The following is a 14,304-nucleotide window of genomic DNA, read 5'->3' on the forward strand; positions in this document are numbered from 1 at the left end:
TTAATTAGGAACTATGCCTTTCTCAGGCTCAACTGTTCAGTATATTTGTGTCTATGACACACATTATTGAAAGAAAAAGAAAAAGTTGTCCTAACTTGTGGGTGGGAAAATTTCTTACAGAAAATAAAAATTAAAGAACTAACTTCCAACCAGAAACATTAAGTGGGAAAAAGTCAATGTTTGAAAGTCTGGCTTCTTGTTAATTAAATAGGGTGGGTATGGAGCAGAGTGAGAAGGATAAAGCAAACTTTCAATGAAAGTAATTTTAAAAACTCTTGTCCCTGTTTAATATGCTCATAAAGCAGGGAATGACACTCCAGTGGAGAAAGTGATTACATAATTTGGAGAGGGCTGCTAATAATTCTAAAATATATTTTCTAATTTTTATGCTAATGATAGTTGCAGAAAGTGGTTAAAATATTAAGGAAAATATCCAAAATAAAGAAACCTATCTGTTGTGCTTCACATCCTAAAATATAAAGACTTTTATTTTACTCTTCCTTCATGCATCTAACCCCGAGCCTTGTCATTATACTAGATAAGAAAAAACAAAAATCTTTCTACAAATTTATGTTGCTTTTTGTTTTTCCCCACCCCCCACCCCGCACCCCTGAATGTTTTCAAACCCTCCTTCTGAGGCTCAATCCTTAACAATACATAGCTTTAAGTGGATTATTATTTACTTATCTTCCAATGTTTTATCCTCCAAATAGAATGTTAACTGCCAAAAGATCATTTTTGAGAGTATTGGCCTGATATAATTCAAGTTGCCCAATGGAAAACCACATCTCAAAACAGAGAATTAGCAGAACCCTGTGTATTATTCAATTTGTGTTTCCTTATTACACATTGTATTAGTAATGTGGAAGTTAAGGTTATGCATCAACTTGGTTGGGCCTGGATGAGTGGCTGGGCACCTGGATGTTGTTATTCCCCATGATGAGACTGGTAATCAACTCCAGGGTGGAATCTACTGTGAGCAGCTGAGTAGCTGCTTTAGGGATCTGATTTACTTCCAGTATATAAGAAGCAACTTTGAGGACGGTCTCTAGCTTTTGGCACACTTGAATCCTGCATGTAGCTGAGTCGTTATTCAGCAGCCTGCCATGTTGTCTGCTGATCTTGGGACTCTTAATGGACTTGAATCAATGCCCTGCTGTATGGTTTGGTAATATTGAGACTGTGCCTTTTTACTTGTTGACCTTGAGTTTGACAGACTTAGCAGCCAGCAGTTGTCTGAGTGAAGAAAGCCTCCTACTTCAGTGGGCCAGGAGCAAGAGGCAGAAATGGAGGCCAAGGTTGAAGGGCTTTTACCCAGCCCCTAGAGCCTGGCACTTGGAACTCTCAGACTTCTAGGCTCCAAAACTGTAAGAGGATAAACTCCTGTTTGTTCAAGCCATCCCATTTGTGGTATCTTTCTGTTAGAGCAGCACAAAGTAACCAAAACAAGACAACTTACAGAGAAGTGGCAGAAAGGAAATCAAGAATACTAATATGAGACTGTTAAAAATCTATTTATTTTTGTCTTTATAAAGATAAACAGATTAGAGTAACCTATGAGGTGAAAGACAATTAAAACAAGTCCATGAGAGCCAAAATATGACCTTGATTATATCTCACCTGAATTTAGAGATCATCTGAAGAACAGATTTTACACATTGAACACCAATGATGGAAAACCAGACGATTTGTGGGATGACATCAAGATTTTCATACATAAAGAAAGTGAAAGGTCCTTAAAAAGACAGGAAAGGAAGAAAAAAACAAAATGGATGTCAGAAGAGACTCTGGAACTTGCTCTTGAATGGAGAGTAGGTAAAGCAAATAGAAGAAATGACAAGATAAAAGAGCTGAACAGAAGATTTCAAAGAGCAGCTCAAGAAGACAAAGTCAAGTATAATGAAATGTGCAAAGATCTGGAATTAGAAAACCAAAATGGAAGTACATGCTCAGCATTTCTCAAGCTGAAATAACTGAATAAAAAAATTTAAGCCTCGAGTTGCAATATTGAAAGATTCTATGGGCAAAATACTGAATGATGCAGGAAACATCAAAAGAAGATGGAAGAAATGCACAGAGGCACTAAACCAAAAAGAATTGGTCAATGTTCATCCATTTCAGGAGGTGGCATATGATCAAGAACCAATGGCATTGAAGGAAGAAGTTGAAGCTGCACTGACAGAATTGGCAAAGAACAAGGCTCCAGGAATTGACAGACTACCCATTGATATATGTCAACAAAGGGATGCAATGCTGGAGGCACTTACTCATCTATACCAAGAGATTTGGAAGACAGTGACATGGCCAACTGAATGGAAGAGATCCATATATGTACCCATTCCAAAGAAAGGTGATCCCACAGAACGTGGAAATTATCGAACAATAACATTAATATCACACGTAAGTAAAATCTTGCTGAAGATAATTCAAAGAGAGTTGCAGCAATGTATTCAGAGGTAACTTCCAGAAATGCAAGCTGAATTCAGAAGAGGATGTGGAATGAGAGATATCATTGCTGATGTGAGGTGGATCTTGGCTCAAAGCAAAGAATACTAGAAAGATGTTTACTTGTGTTTTATTGACAATGCAACAGTATTTGACTGTGTGGATCATAACAAATTATGGATAACACTGAGAAGAATGGGAATTCCAGAACACTTGATTTTTCTCATGAGGAACCTGTACATAGACCAGGATGCTGTCATTTGAATAGCACAAGGGGATACTGCTGGTTTAAAATCAAGAAGGGAGTGTGTCAGGGTTGTATCCTTTCACCATGCTTATTCAATCTGTATGCTGAACAAATAATCTGAGAAGCTGGACTATATGAAGAAGAATGCAGCATCAGGATTGGAGGAAGACTCATTAACAACGTGCAATACACAGATGACACAATCTTGCTTGCTGAAAGTGAAGATGATTTGAAGCACTTACTGATGAAAATTAAAGACTTCAGTCTACAGTGGGATCACACCTCAACATAAAGAAAATGAAAATCCTTACAACTGGACAAATAAGCAGCATCATGATAAATGGAGAAAAGATTGAAGTTGTCAAAAATTTCACGTTACTTGGTTCCACAGTCAACACCAATGGAGGCAGCAGTCAAGAAATCAGATGATGTACTGCACTGGGAAAACCTGCTGCAAAAGACCTGTTTAAAGTGCTGAAGAGCAAAGATGTTAAGGTGCACCTAACCCAAGCCATGATATTGTCAATTGCCTCATATGCATGTGAAACCTGGACAATGAATTAGGAAGACTGAATTGAAGCTTTTGAGTTTTGGGGTTGGCAAAGAATACTGAAGGTACCACGGACTGCCAGAAAAATGAACAAATCTGTCCTGGAAGAAATGCAGCAGGAATGTTCCTTGGAAGCAATAATGGCCAGACTTCGTGTCACCTACTTTGGTCATGTTGTCAGAGGGTGCATTCCCTGGAGAAGGATATCATGCTTGATAAAGCAGAGGGTCAGTGAAAAAATGGAAGACCCTCAACAAGATGGATTGGCACAGTGGCTGCAATAATGGGCTCAGGTATAGCAAAGATTGTGAGGCTGGTGCAGGACCAGGCATTATTTTGTTCTGTTGTACATAAGGTTGCAATGAATTGGAGCGGATTCGACAGCACCTAGCAACAACCACCTTATTTAGAGTCCCTGGGTGGCACAAAAGGTTAAGCACTGGACTGCTTGCCATAAATGTTGGTGGTTTGAATTCATCCAGAGGTGCCTTGGAGGACAGGACTGGCAGTCTGCCTTCAAAAGATCACAGCCTTGAAAGCCTTATGGAGCAGTTCTACTTTGTGCACATGGGAATCAACTCAATAGCAACTAACAACAACATGACCTTATCTCTTTGCTCCATGTATGCTCTCATTCCTTCCAGGTTATAATTTACATTATTAGCATAAAGGAAATAATTTCACTACTATGGGTGTGCGTGTTGGGTAAGGAGCAGTTACTAGAATCTTAAATGGGTGTGGTTTAGGTCCTTCTCCAAGTTCAGGTACAGCAGGAATTTCTTAACCCCTCTGAAGTCTCTGGGACCCCTCATCATTCTTTCAGACAGTTAAAAAGTAGGTTGTCCACTTTGGGTAAGTGGCCAAGACCTGCCAAGGTCTTGATACTAAGACTAGAATAATTTCTGCAAGGTGGCCACCAACCAAATTACTGGCTACTATTAAAAGAAGTAGGGAGATCTAGTGGTATAGTGCCTAAGGCATTTGACTGCTAACCAGAAGACTGATGGTTCAAACCCACCAGCCGCTCCTCAGATGGAAGGTTGGGTGATCTACTTCCATAGTGATTGTTGTTGTGTGCCCTCGAGTCAGACCCAACTCATAGCGACCCCTCCTTGGGTTTCCGAGACAGTATCACTACGGAAGTAGATTGCCCAACCTTCCTTCCCAGGAGTGGCTGGTGGGTTTGAACTGCCAACCTTCTGGTTAGCAGTCAAGTGCCTTAGGCACTATGCTACCAGAGCTCCATAGTGATACCACCTCAGAAACCCAAGGAAGGGTTGCTATGAGTTGGATCTGACTCGACAGCAGTGAGTATTAAAGGAAGTCCTCCTTGAAGATGTCTTGAGGAGGGAGGTGTATTGATGTAAGCCCCAGGACCAGTCAACAGACACTGCCGATTTCAATAAGGGCTGGGCCAACTGTAGAGCCAACTCAACTCCCAGTTTTTTGACCTTCAGATAATGTCTGTCTCAGTGACTTTGGCTATAATCTCCCTCATTATTGTATGGTCCCATTGATCTCTTTACTCTCAGGGTCTTTCTCCCTCCATCTCTTTTCCTTTCACACCTGTTGTTGTTGTTATGTGTCGTCGAGTCGGACCCAACTCATAGCAACCCCTCCTTGGGTTTCCAAGGTGGTATCACTACAGAAGTAGATTGCCCAACATTCCTTCTGAGGAGTGGCTGATGGGTTTGAACCGCCAGCCTTCTGGTTAGCAGTCAAATGCCTTAGGCACTATACTACCAGAGGTCCTATTCTCTCACACCTAGGGAGAATCTTAAAATTTTTGGTGGAAACTCCACTTTCCTCAAACTCTACTTTCTAACATTTTGCCTGTGTCCTAAGTCCCATTATTCATGTTCCAGGCCTTTGGAATATGAAGATGGGAAGATTTCTCCTTTTCCTCCTATATTTTTTCCCTGTGAATAAAATAGCTAATGCTTACCTAGCGGAGGCCTGGTGGTGCAGTTGTTAAACACTCAGCTGCTAACAGAAAGTTCAGCAGTTGGAACCCACCAGCCACACTGTGGGAGGAAGATGCAACATACACTTCTCTAAAGATCACAGCCTTGGAAACTTTATGTGGCAATTCTACTTACCCTGACCCTGACCTAATTATAGGCCAGCCCCTGCAAGGCCTGGCCTCTACTTTTATCACACCTTCCCTCATCTAAGATACTTTCTTTCAGGTCCTTAACTCATTCACTGAGGTGATCATACCTCAACATAAAGAAAATTAAAATCCTTACAACTGGACCAATAAGCAGCATCATGATAAATGGAGAAAAGATTGAAGTTGTCAAAAATTTCACGTTACTTGTTTCCACAATCAACACCAATGGAGGCAGCAGTCAAGAAATCAGATGATGTACTGCAGTGGGCAAACCTGCTGCAAAAGACCTCTTTAAAGGTCTGAAGAGCAAAGATGTCTCTTTGAAGACTAAGGTGCACCTAACCCAAGCCATGATATTGTCAATTGCCTCATATGCATGTGAAACCTGGACAATGCCAGGTTCCATGCCTCTCAAGCCTTTGTCCCTGTCTTCTCCTTTCCCCTGCCTTTCTTGCTTACCAAACCAAACCAAACTAACTGGCACTGAGTTGGACCTGACTCATAACCACCCCTCCTTGGGTTTCCAAGGCAGTGTCACTACCAACCTTCCTTCTGAGGAGGGGCTGGTGGGGCCTTTCTCACTTAGTTAACTCCTATTTATCATTCAAATCTCACTCCCTAGCTCATGACATTTCAATGAGTTCTTCCCTGACCGTGAGACTGGGTCAAATTCCCCATATCATATAATTTTATTGAAGCAAGTACTACTCCTTTAGCATATTTATCACAGTTGCAATTTTATATTTATTTAAATCATTATTGCCTCCCCTACTAGGTTGTCTATTCCATGAATTCAGGGATTATTTTTTTACTCTCACTGCTAAATCATCAGTGCCTGAAGTAAAGAGCTCAGTAGGCCCCGGCTGGATAAACAATCATTTTTTTCTCACTATAATCTTTAGAGTCACTGAGCTTAGATCAACTCTATTTGTGTAATCCCCTTGAGTAACTAAACTAAGTAAGATCAGGGTGGACTTCCTAGGACTGAGTATGGTTTCTTTTATAGATTCTGGAGGACATTAACCAAATTTGAAAGAAAAAGATTCAAAGTTGAAATTCCACAGACTAAGTATAAAAAGATACTATAAATGGTCATTAGCTTTATTGTTGTTGTTAGGGCCATTGAGTCAGCCCCCACTTGTATCAGGAATGCAGACATATACTTCTTTGCAAAACATTAAATTTTACTAGCTCACAAGCTGCCATTTGCATTCAGTAACAGAAAAACAAGCAATAAGAAACTTAGTTTTTCCATTTGAATATAAGTGTCTTTTGGTTTAAAACATAATTTCTTCTTGGTAATCATTCAGACATTGTAGATTGAAACTCTTTCCCAGCATCACCTCTGGGTATAAGTGCAGGAACTTGAATAATAGAAAAGGCCTTTCTGAACAGTAAATCAGTCAATATACGGTGTTGATTTTCCCTGTAAGAAAAATAAATTAAATTCTGTCCTATACCACACAAAAATAAATACAAATATAAAACTTTAAGAAACATTGACAAACATTGACAATGTTTCTACAAGGGTATTTGTATATTCTGTAAGAATTCCCAGGTGTATAGTAGAGCTGACAAGGGACAAGGTTCTAGTCACTTCTCAATCACAGCCAGCTATGCAAAGGGAGCGAGTAGTTGAACCTGTGGGCTCAGGATCATAGTCGCAGGGGACATCAAGCTCAACTGACATAACATACTACACAAAATGTTGTTCCACCTCCTACTTTGGCAGGTAGCAACTGGGATCTTAAAAGCTTGCAAGCAGCCATCTAGATGCAATGATGGGTCTCTCCTCATCCAGAGCAAAGTAGAATGAAGAAAACCAAAGATTCATGGAAACAATTAGTCCTAGCAACTGGTACACCATGTGATCCACAGCCTCTACAACTATGAGACCAGAAGAACTAGACGGTGCCTGGCTACCACTATCAACCACACAGAGGGGGATCTATGTAGGAGATCCTGGATAGAGAGGAAGAACAATGTGGAACAAAACTCAAAATCATTTTGAAAAAAAAGGGGGGGCGGGACCAATTCTGCTGGTCTGATAGAGCCTGGTGGAACCTCTGAGACTATGGTGCCTAGCTGCCCTTCAGGTCTGGAACTGAACCCACTCCTGTGGCTTCCAGCCAAACAAACGACAGGCATATGAGTTGAACATTTACCTGAGGTAGATACACTCCTTGGAGAGAACAATCATGGGAAAAAGAAGGGCTGTTTATGCACAGGGAGACAGCTCAGGGGGCAGAAGTGCATGGAGAGATGGACACAGGGTAGAGGTAACTATCGGGAGGAAGTGGGAGGGGAGATGTTGCATTGGGGTAAATTGTAGTCAATGTACTGAGACAAAGTGTATGTGAACTGCTGTATGGAAAGTGAATTTGCTCCTGTAAACTTTCACCCAAATCACAATTAAAAAAAAAAAAAAAGTAGAGGAGGAAATAATAAAATAAAATAAAACTTTTAAATAAGTAGAAAAAATATAGAGAATCACTTTCATAGTCTTCCTCTAGGAACAATGATAATAAAATAATTAGTATAAAGAAAAGAAACAAAAGGGTTATATTATTTCCCTTTATAGATGATATGATCGTATACTAGAAAACATACTTGAAGTAATAAATTATGCTGATGCAACCAAATATAAATAGTGAAAAATCATGACCTTTTCTCGATAGTAATAATCAGAAAACTAAAAAGAACAAAATATCCCACTTACAGCAGCAACTGTAATATGGAAATCAAAGCTAACACAGTAATATTAATAGTAACTATGTGAATGGATAGACGGATATTTGGTTAGTATGTACTTTTTAATTAAAATTTTAAAATTAGGGTATGTCAAGTTCATATAATTATCTCTTATCATATTATACATAACTCTTCCTTTTCCAATCAGTAGTTTATGTGATCCATCAGAATGCAGAAATTATCAAACAATATCACTGATATCACAAGCAAGTAAAATTTTGCTGGAGATAATTCAAAAATGGTAGTAGCAGTCCATGAACAGGGAACCACTAGAAATTCAAGACAGATTCAGAAGAGGGCACAGAATGAGGGCATAGAATGTTCATGTCAGATGGATCTTTGCTGAAAGCAGAGAGAACCAGAAAGATGTTCACCTATGGTTTATTGACTACGCACAGACATTTGACTGTGTGGGTCATGACAAATCTCATGTAGGACTTGTACATACATCCTCAAGCAACACCCATGGAAGCCACAGTCGAGAAATCAAATGACATTTGCTGAAAAAAAGTGTTAAAAAGCAAAGATGTCACCTTGAGGACTAAAGTGTGCCTAATCCAAGCCACGGTATTTTCAATTGCCTCATAGGTATACAAAAGCTGGACAATGAATAAGGAAGGCTGAAGAAGAATTGATGCCTTTGCATTATGAATGCACCATGGACTGCCAGAAGAGCAAATAAATCTGTCTTGGAGGAAGTACAGCCAGAATGCTCCTTGTAAGTAAGGATGGCATTATTTGGACATGTTATCAGGAGGGACCAGTACCTGGTGAAGGACATCATGCTTGGCAAAGGGTCAATGAAAAAGAGGAAGACCCTCTATGAGATGTATCAACACAATGACTGTAACAATAGGCTCAAACATGGCAACAATTGTGAGGATAAACAAGTTTATGATTGTCTGACTTTACAATAATTACAAGCAGTTAACGGAGATGCAATGCACAATTTTGAGTCTTTTTGTTGTTCTTACTATTTGTTTTATCTTTTTCACATATCTGGTAACTAATTATTACATGAATACTACAAAATTCTCTTAGATATTCCCTTTATAGGGTAAGGACAAGGCAAAAATCCCTGTAAACGACTCCGAGAGTTGCAAGATGCAATTCTGGATCAGTATGGGTGTGTTTCCTCTATGAGGCAGGTAGTGACATGGAAACGGTTCTTGTCTCAATGCTGAGTTACCTATTTTGCAATATAGAAAATAAGGTGTGGTTGCAGCCAGTAACACAGGAGAGTTTGGTGGTTTACAAAGAGGAAGTTAGGAGAAAACAAAACAAAAGGCTTTACTCCTAATACAGGAAGCAAGACTCTGTAACTTTTCAGTTAGTTCTTCAAAAGAGCATTCAATTGCATCAACAGCCTGCTATGTATTACCAGGTACTAATGAAGAGATATGTAGGGATTATACAAACAGTCCCACTTTGAAAAAGAAAAACACAAAGTGCCATATTGTTGGGATTTGACAACCAAGTACAAGTGCAATGAAGACACACCTTTATCATTCTTCCTTTTGATTTTGTCCCCGACACATTGGCTAGTAGTTCCTGATCAAGGAAACTGACTCCTTTGGATTTGAATTAGCCTAATGCATAAAAATGAACTTGTAATGTGTACTATGTTAAACCAGCAAGTCTAGTTTTTCACCAATTCAATACTATGCTATAGTTCCTCTTTTACTTAGAACTTTCTAGACCTGTAAGCTAGATATGCAACAAAGAGAATCACAGGAAGTAGAGATTTTAGTTCCAGTATCTGCAAGTCAAACTTAGATCATATCCACCTCAGTTCAGGCAAGCACATTAGCATATATGCCCAAGTAAAAGAAGTTTAAAAAAATAAAGTTTGAGCCTACAAGTTTTATTTAATAAGACCATGTATATTTAAACAATTCTCAAGTAAAAATATTCATTTTCAGTCTTTGGCTGTGTGGCATGATAGGACCACAATATTTTATCTGTAGTTCTGAAATACAAAAATTCTGAAATTTTTTTGTAACCCATTTGTAAGCAAAAGCTGAACCAACATGAACTTATTTGTCAATAAAGCCTACCAAACCATTTATAATCTTTCTGTATCTAATTTTGTGTGAATATTTATAATATTTATTGATTATAGAATGCTTTCTAGTACTTGCTAGTGGTGTTACATAATAAAGAACTTATGTATATCTTTTTCAAATCTGAGAAATTCTGAAACACATATGTCCCAGGATTTTAGAAAAAGGACTATCTATGAACCGCAACAAATAGCATCTTTGTTTTGTTAGAACACATGATTTTATGTCCTGGAGTCAGATATTTTGGGTTTGAATCCTAATTCTGTCATTTACTAGCTGTAGCTAAGCTTGAATTTCCTTATTAGTAAAATGGGGATGTTAATAGTTGGAGTTGCTCTGAAGATTAAACGCGGTAACATATACAAAACAATGCCTGGCAATTAATAAGTACTCAGTACATGTCAGCCATAACTATAATAACAGAGAGAGTGTTCGCTTCAGCAGCACATATATGATAACAGAGCGTAGCAATTCGTAGTTCCAACAACTGTGCACCCATTCCCTATTCTCTCGTTTATATTTGGTATTAGCATTTTTTCTTTTTAGTGTTGACCAATGTCACTGGCAAAAAAAAAAAAAAAAAATTGTTTTGTTTGCATTTCTTTGATTTCTTGTGATGCTGAAAATATATTTGTACTTTGAATAACTCTTACTATTTTTGTGTACTAAACTCCGTTTTTCCTGAGTGTCACCTTTTAAAAGACAAGTTTTATTTATTAATTGGACTTGGCAAGAGGGAGGAGTCAATTCCTTCTGAAAATAAAACAAACAAAAAAAACTCACTGCCATTGAGTCAATTCTGACTCAGTGACCCCCGCTGGGTTTCCATGGTGGTAAATCTTTCCGGAAATAGATTGGCCTATCTTCCTTCCACAGTGCAGCTGGTTGGTTTGAAAAGCCAACCTTCTGGTTAACAGTCAAATGCCTTAGGCACTGCACAACCAGAGCTCCTTTGAAAATACAAGGATTATTAAAATATTTACATTTACCTATATTTTCTTAGTACTTGCAAGTTCCTTTGTTCCTTCACTTGTTCCTTTCTTTCCATTTTCCTTTGCTTCATTTCCACCTTCCTTCTCTTTTCCCCTCCATTCTTCATTCCCTCTTTTCCTACTTCAAGATTTAATCTTTTTAGAGCTCACTGTGACATATGACACTTTGGTTCCATATTGTTAGCCAGCTGCTGTAATACCAGCTACTGAATAATCTATCTTTTCACCACTGATTAAAAACCTCATCTTTATAATATGTTATATTTTGCGGTCTTTTTCTAACTATCATAATACTATTCCTTTGATTGATCTATTCTCTTATCCACACCCTAATATTTTGACAGCTGGTAGGTCAAATATTCCCTCATTTTTATTTTTCAAAAATTTCCTAGATATTAATACACATTCTTATTCTACCAGATGAAATTTAGAATTATTTGCAGTTTTCAACAATCTGTATTGGGATTTTGACTGGGATTAATTTGGGGAAAACTGACATGTTTAAATATTGAGTCTTCCCATTTATTCAAGTATATGAAAAGTATCCCTATTTCTTCAAGTTGTGTGTTCCATAAACTTTAAAGTCTTTGCTAGCAGCTACAACTTATTAACAAGTTTTGAAATATACATACCCCTTTATGAAAAATTGAAAACTAAATTGATTTTAATATGTGAATACCTTTATTGGTGCTAAACGAGTTGCCTTTGAATTGATTCCAACTCATAGCAACCTAAAGTATGCAGAGCAGAACTGCCCTCCAGAGTTTTTAAGGCTGTGACCTTTTAGATCACCAGGGTTTTCGTCAGAGGCCTCTCTGGGTGAGTTTAAACCAGCAACATTTTGGTTAGTAGTTTGAACTACCCCGGGACTCTTATTGGTACTAAACAAAAAAAACAAACTCACTGTCAATGAGTCAATTTCAACTCATAGAGACCCCCATTGGGTTTCCAAGGCTGTAAATCTTTACAGAAGCAGACTGTCTCATCGTTCTTCCGTGGAGCAGCAGGTGGTTTGAACCACCAACCTTTTGGCTAGCAGCCAAATGCCTTAACCACTACACCACCAGAGCTGCTAGTTTATTGGTACTAGGCAGTGTATTTTTTCACTTAGACTTGCTCCAGACTCCCAGTCATCCTAGGCTTCTCAAGTTAATCACAGTCCAATAAATACTGGACAATCAAATCAGCCAATGTGGTGAGAGAAAGGGCTACTTCGTGATGAGCACTTATTGTATTGCTTTGCATGAGAATCAATTCAGAAGAATTAAAGGTTTTTAAGTCACCTTGGTACCTCATAGCGACCCCTATTGGGTTCTAAGGTTTAAACCTTTACAGAAACAGATTGCCCCTTCTTTCTTCTGTAGAGTGACTAGTGGGTTCAAACTACCAACCTTTTGGTTAGCAGCCAAATACCTTAACCACTACACCACCAGAGCTCCTATAGATAAGCATATAAACTGCATCATATTGCTTTCTCTTCACTTCATCACTCAGCAATTCATAGGCTTCCTCCAACTGGGAGAACTTCTTGGCCTTGAGAGCATCCTTATTTGTGGTAGGTGTCGGCTTCCTTATTTTATTGGATAGAAGAATAGCAATGAGAATATTGTCATTGATGTTTAGTGACCACAGTGTTAATATCTGAGCATATTTGGGACATAGTAACATCGAGGCACCTAATAATTCTTTAGCTGTGGAACACTTTAGAGTGTGCTAATGCATTCACATGCAAAATTTTATCTCATCCTCAAAATAAATTCAAATGATGTATTAACCTTATTTTAAGGAGTCAGAAATTAAATATCAAGGCCTAGGTTTAATTTATTCCTTTGGAACTTTTTCTGAGAATCTATTTTGTTAGGCTCTGTGGCCCTCAATCTAGGCCTTTTACTCCTGAGGTAATAAGATCTCTTCTAAGCAAACTTTTGTAGCTTCCTGACTGCCTTATGTCACTATGTACTTAGCTGAGGTAGCAATCAAAGATATAGTCCACCAGTGGACTCTGCATCCAAGGACAGGTGTATGGTGCAGCCCCTCCTAAGAGGCAAACCTCTCTGCCTTTTCCCACGGAATTAGGGTCCCTAATGGCCCAGCCACTGCAAAGGGCCTCTTGAGGCTTATGCAAATGGTGGCAGGGAAGCACTCCCCCCAACTCCCACTCCCTTCCCTTCCCTTCTCCTCCCAATTATTCTGCTTTGTGTAGAATAAAGGAAGTTTCCAGTTTGATCTTAGGTCCAATTGACAAGGCCACATGAAACCCACAGGCCTTGATTTACTTTGTCCTACTTTATCTAGAAATAAACCTTTCACTAGTTGTTCAGTAGCCACTGATAGTGAAACAATGTCCAAATTCAATGTAAAATTTGTTGCTTGATAAAGTAGAAAAAAACAAAAATGTTGTTTAAATAGTAGGAATTTATATAGCAAGAACAAGGTGGAAAATAATGTCACACTTAATTAAAAAAAGGACAAATTGTGAATTAAGTTGTATTCTGAAGACACAGGTGACAATTTAGTCCCAACTCTGTAACAGCCATGCAAAGAGATGCTAAATCTTGAATGAGGTATGCAGTAGTGATTTTCTGTCTTAAAAAAAGTGAATTTTAAAATTTTTGTTCAAAAAATTATTTAAATCTGTGTCTTGCAAACTACACAGAAGAGTGCATAACATTAACAACCTCATCTTTGAACTTAAATATACAAGCATCTTTTTCATATTCTTATTTAATAGTAGCCTTGTTTTTATTTTTATCATCTTTAGATTTATTATGCCTCAGAAGTATTATAGTTAAGAAATGTATCACATCATATAGGAGAAAAAAGAATGGATGTTTTCAACACTTTGGAAATATTAAAGCAGTGTTCAATAGAACTAAACTGGAATTTCCAGCATTTTATTAGTAATGGTGTTATAAGGAGAGATCTTGTGGATAGTGCTACCAATGTGGACCCAACATATTATCTAAAATACTTTACTCTCAGTCTCCTAAATCCAAGGGAAAAAACAATAGTATTGTAGCACATAGTTAGAAGAATGCAGGACCAGGTGACCAGGGAACTACTGTGCTTCAGTTTTGGGCTTGAGATTTTTTTTATTTTTAATTTTATTTTATTTAGATTTGGGTGAAGATTTACAGAGCAAA

This window comes from Orycteropus afer, unplaced genomic scaffold (assembly GCF_000298275.1).
Source record: "Orycteropus afer afer isolate SDZICR_OR568_19922 unplaced genomic scaffold, OryAfe1.0 scaffold00578, whole genome shotgun sequence".
Lineage (NCBI taxonomy): Eukaryota > Metazoa > Chordata > Mammalia > Tubulidentata > Orycteropodidae > Orycteropus > Orycteropus afer.